This window comes from Haliaeetus leucocephalus, unplaced genomic scaffold (genome assembly GCF_000737465.1).
Source record: "Haliaeetus leucocephalus isolate CR32 unplaced genomic scaffold, Haliaeetus_leucocephalus-4.0 Scaffold13, whole genome shotgun sequence".
NCBI lineage: Eukaryota > Metazoa > Chordata > Aves > Accipitriformes > Accipitridae > Haliaeetus > Haliaeetus leucocephalus.
In genome coordinates, this window is record NW_010972449.1 from 2,379,056 (window position 1) to 2,384,656 (window position 5,601).

Consider the following 5,601-nt stretch of genomic DNA (forward strand, 5'->3'; position numbering starts at 1 on the left):
GCAGAGTGGTCATCAGCTCTCTTTTTGACACCCAGCTCCCTGCTTATACACTAGCGTGTGCTGCCTGCTTGAAAACTGCAACGCTGATTTTTGCCACTGCACAAGATAAAACTACTCATTCCATATGAGCTAATTTGATCCTTTAATAACTATGAAATAGAAATGCTTCTCTAGATGTTTAACAAGATTTGTTGGAAATTACTAAAAACCTGCATTATTCAATATAACTTGATAATTGTACTAACAAGGTGTTGTTAGATCAACTACCAAAACATAGTGGCCCTCTGAAATGAGGCATAAAAAGCATTTTGCAACTAACTTATTTGTAGCATTGACAAATGACTTTATCCGAAATTGAAGGGTAATTTAGGTGGAATGTAACTAGCTAAGCTGTAATTTGCTCAGTACATCAGGTCTTTTATTAAATTCCTGGAAAAAAATATAATTTAGATCTCCAAGATTAGAAATCCTCAGCGCCTTTGTTTAGTTCCTTGTGCCAATGACACTGGTAGCAGCATCTTTCCCCTCTCCCTCTGCTACCCTGCCGACTCAGCAGGGAGGTGGGCGTGCTTGCACAGGAGTTCTGAGCAGCTCTGCTACGGAAACAAGGTGTCTTTCCTCCACTGGCCACATGTTCCTGACCCTCTTCTCATGTGTCAGTATTAGAGTTATAATTTTTCATCTGAAAGGGACTACTGGCTGCTAATAGAAACCTGACCATGTTTTGCAACTCATAAAACTTCCTTTCTGGTTACAAGCCAGATGTACCAAACCCTGTCTCTCCCTGGAGCCATCTTCTACCAGAACTGTGCTGGTTATATTGAAAAGTAACCCCCTCCCAAAATAAACACAAGAGGTTTTCTTTTCCAGGGGAATGGCCAGAGATCAGGCTGCCAGGCAATGAGCAAGCAATAGTAATTTATTCAGCCTTGTCCCCAGACTACTTCCAACCCAGACTACAAGTATCCGGCCTTCAGTGCTGCTCTCTTTCCCTCCCATTCCCTGAACTAATTCTTTAGACAGTTGATAAATAACCTTTTTTGTTTTTTTTTAAACTGGCAAAGATTAAATGTTCCTACTCAGAAAAAAAATGTGGGCTTTTTACCTGATAATCAGGGATCCTTTTTAATGCAGCTGAAGAGTCCAACTGTCTCTCTGAAAAGCAGCCATAATCCCGTGGTCCACATCATATTTCAGAAAGAGATCACTCCATCACACATGCAGTTTATTGTGAATGTAAAACATCTGCATGGGCTCGTGAAAAGCTTTGCTCTTACCTAGAAAAGCTCAGGTCATCTGAAATTGGAAAATTATGAAGTGATTTAATTTTTTCCTTCCTATATTAATTGCTGCTCTCAATGTAAGCCAAAGACAAGCCAACCAACTGAGCATTCCTTTGCTGTCTACTGTTTGGCACATTATCATTTTATGCCTTAAGACTGTGTCAAACAGAGAGAGGGGCCACTGTCACTGTTAAAACCATGTCAGTTTTGCTTCAGTGATTTTCAGAGTTGGTTTTTTTTTCCTAGAACCTGTACTCAGATCTTCACTTTAATGTGCTTCCTGCCTGCCTTGTGGTTCACCTCCACTTGCACAGCAGTGCCTTCTACCTAGATGTGACTGTGAAGTTGATTGTAGTTTGGCAACAGAGATGTCCGATATGAAAGAGGTGACATTTGCCAGCCGTGGGCAATAAAACTGCAAAGCTGAGCCAGCTGTATCAGCTTAATTAATTGCATTCCTAGCTGTGTGAACTGGAAGACTGAGACTCAAAAAAGGGTGTGTGGGAAGGAGGTAGAGTGAGGAGTAATTCCAGGAAAATTATTTACTTTTGTTACACACCTGGAGTAGGGAAGTTTGCATCTCTTCTCAGGAGTCTGGCTAAAGTTAGGCCACACATGCTAGCTCAGGGAACTCAGCCATATCTGGCCCATTGAGCAGCAGAGTTTCCCTTGCATCTTTTTTCATGTTATTTGGTCCAACAAGCTAAGAAAGGGTTGGGCATCATCTCTGTGTGAAGTGTGGTCTCCTGCTCTGACTGGCCTCTCATGTGCCAACACGGACCTGTAGAGTTAAGCCGAGGTCTGTGCCCTCACAGGGCATCGTAGTGAAAAGGTTTGTTGCTTCCCTTTGGGAACACTTCCCCTCTTGCACCCTGATGATTGCTCTTACCTGTTTCTCCCACTGCCAGCTCTGTGGGCACAGCCTGGACCTCTGGTAAGCCTTGTGTATTTACATTATAATGTATAGGGAGCTTCACCTTTGTCCCTACACATTTCTTCTCTGCCTTATCTCTCCATCATCTTGCTTTCCTCCAACTGTGTTTTTCCTGTGGTTCATCTGTTTCTCTTGTGGACTGTTATTTTTGTTCCATTGCCCTTCATCCTCCTTTCCCATTCCTGTAGGTTTATTGCAGGATAAACACTGCGGCCTTTCCCCCCTTCAACACTATTTGACCATAGAAAACAGTGACTTCCAATCCATCTGCCAATCTCGTCCTGACAAATACAAAGGGAAGTTCTCTGTTTGCAATCAGGATGCAAGTAACCAGGGTGGATTTGAGCACGGGGATTACAGCCAGAACAATAATGCCTTTGTAATGCTGTCAGGATTATTCCTCTCCCGTGGAGTAAAACTTGAAGAGCAATACCAAGTCTTCAAGCAAACAGAATCTCCAGCTGTCAGTGCTTTTGCTTCCTCTGGAGGCAGACACATGCCTGTCCAAATACAATATGCCAGAAGACTGATACTTGGCATCTCTATGACTATTGAAGCATGACATGTGTCTGAAACCTTTTAAAAGCGATGGAGGTATAGTAAAGGGAAAGGAAAGGCTGTAAGTGAGGGCTAGACGGTTCATCTTCTGTTACGGGAGAGATTCCTGATTAGTATCCGGATTGTCAGCCCAGTCCAGCTTAGATTTTACTGTGCTTTGGCAAATTGTTTGTATGATATCATACTTACCCTAGACGATTATGTTCTTGCAAATGCAGGTGAGAGAAATAATAAAGACTAAGTAACTAGTACGAAGAGAACTGCTGCAAAACATCACAGACATTTGTGCCTTCCTGTCAACAGCTTGCTGGAGACTTTTTTTGTGGTCATTGCTCACTCATTTCACTCTCAAAGTCCTTTTCTAGGCTACGGTCTTTAACTGAAATTAAAATACACTCTTCTGAGTTCAGGTCAGGCAATGCAGCCCCTGTTTGTTTGAACAGTATTCTCTTTTTTTTTTTTCAAAAATTTTCTCTACACAAGTGAAGCCAAAAAGAATTGACTGAACCGTTCCCCAAAAAATGCCTATGCATTTGTTCTTGTGCATACTTTTTGATAGCACTTTTAAGGAAAGACAGGATTTTATGCTTGCAAGCAGTGCCGTATTTGCCATTGCACGCTGGAAGTGGATCCACCTTCCCCCAGTGGCCCCAGGCTACTCACTTGCTCCAGAATCCCCCTGGTTTGGGGAGGGAAGCGCAGCTCCCCTCTGGCTTGGCCTCTGACTGAATCACATGGATAGTTTTGACTTAGCTCCATCTCTGGAAGCAGCGAGCGTGCACACTACATAATATAATCTTCATGTCTTGAGGATTCAGGCCTGTCCTCTTTTGTGCTGCCAGATGGAAGAGGAGCCACGGTCTCTCTGGAGGGATGTCCCTGCACATCTCGCCGCTCAGCCGTGCTGGAATTATGTGCTTCTCTCTACAGCCGGGCACTGTTGTTCCCTGGCATTTGGCTCCAGAATAGCTAGCTTTTTAGTATGCAGCGGATGCTACGCAGCCACTGTGGTCCCAAGATTAATTTGTCTAGAAAAGGAGATACATGAAGAACCTCCAAAATGAATTTGTGAGGAGGATGTACTCCAGATTCTCTGAACAGGCGGGGTTTGTTCCCAGCTGAAACTCAAACACAGGTGTTGTGGACAGCCAGGTTTCTTGTTTGTGCTCTCACTCTGTCCCATTTCATATTTTTTTCAGCTGCTGCTGTTTTGTTGCTCGGTTCTGTAACATGGCCCCTGCCTGCATTGTGATTGCCTGTTAGTCAAGCCGTTTCATGCCCTGATCCCTGAAGTGCTCTCCAAAGTGATGAATCACACCTGCACTAGTGAGTCCCTTCTCACTAATGAGGCATCTGCTCCAAATTCTGCAGTGCTCGGTTGATTCAGGCAAGAAGCTACAACCCACCTGTAGACAGCAGTGTCACTACAGTCCTCAGGAATAGCTCAAAAGACCCGAAGGAGGACAAGAGCAGTGTTAGTCAGGCTAGACAGGAATCTTATCTGTGTAAACTTCCTCACAGCAGTGCCTCATCAGCACCAGCTGCAACTCCAGAAATGGCAGCTTCTCTAGAAGCAATGTTACATCCCGATGGAATTAGCGTCCCCAGGACAAAGAGGTATTGAGAAATGTTCCTTCCAGCCTCCTGCTACCTCTGAGCTTCCTGGCAGAAGGACCCCTGTAGCAGCCACAGCTCCAGCAATGCAGCTGCAGTAGGGAAAGCCAGAGCTTGCGTTCTTCCAGCCATGAGTAGTAGTTCTGCACTGCTGATATCAAAGAGGAGCAGCCTGTTCTGAAAAAAACCCAAACCAAACCCAAAAAGGTACCTTGGCTATAATTAGGAGCTGAAATGACACTGCAGGTATGAATGGGAAATTGTTGCTTGATAAACATCCCCGCCACAAACCCCTTCAACAGCCCTTTCAGCCACCACGACAGCTGCTGCCAAGCATCCAAAGCAGGAAAGGGGCAGAGGGACCAGCCTCTTCTCCTCTCTGCCATCCTGAGGATGGACGGAGGGCACCTTGTGCGGGAATCGTGCTTGGCTGCTGCACATCTGGTGCTGATAGCACAGCTGAGGGGACAGCGGAGCACACCAAGCCAGGGCCACAGCGTAATTCTCTTTCCGTGGTAGATTTTCCTTGACCAGCACACGTGACTGTAGCGGTGGGGGCACAGCAGCACAGGCTGCGATGGGACCCCAGGCTGCAGAGAGAAGTTGCACTTGGGTTGTTGCAGAGAAGACTGTGTCATCACATAGTAACTGCTGTGCATGTGCCAGCAAGAGCAGAGCTAGCATGAGTAAGCTTATTATGCGATAATCACACCTTCATCTTTCTGGGTACACAAACTGCTGAGGTATCCAAGTCTGGCGGTGAGGCACAATCACTGTCTGAAGATGAGCAAGAAGGAACTGGGTCCTTTCCTCATTGGGAACATATGTCTGATTTGACACCATTATCTTTTACTGTTTTTAAACAGAACATTATTATTGAACCACCTGTTGCCACTTAATTACCTGTGTTTGATTACAAAGATGTTAAGTAATCGGCTTTTTAGGTACAAACTCCTTCATTTTTATATCCTTCTGTGATGCGTGCTGACAAAGCCTCTATGTCCATTTTGCAAAGCTGGATCAAAACTTCCCCCGTGGGCTATGTCAGACAGGCAGCGGCTGAGCGCCCAGCCTCCCCCTCGCGAACTTTGGGAAACCTGGAATTTGGATCAAGACCTTGAATCCTCTCAGTTACGGCGACAGGACCTATAGGTGCTGACCTATAGAGCCGGTATCCACCGTGGTCCCCGTTTCGGTAGGCGGAGCGCTCAG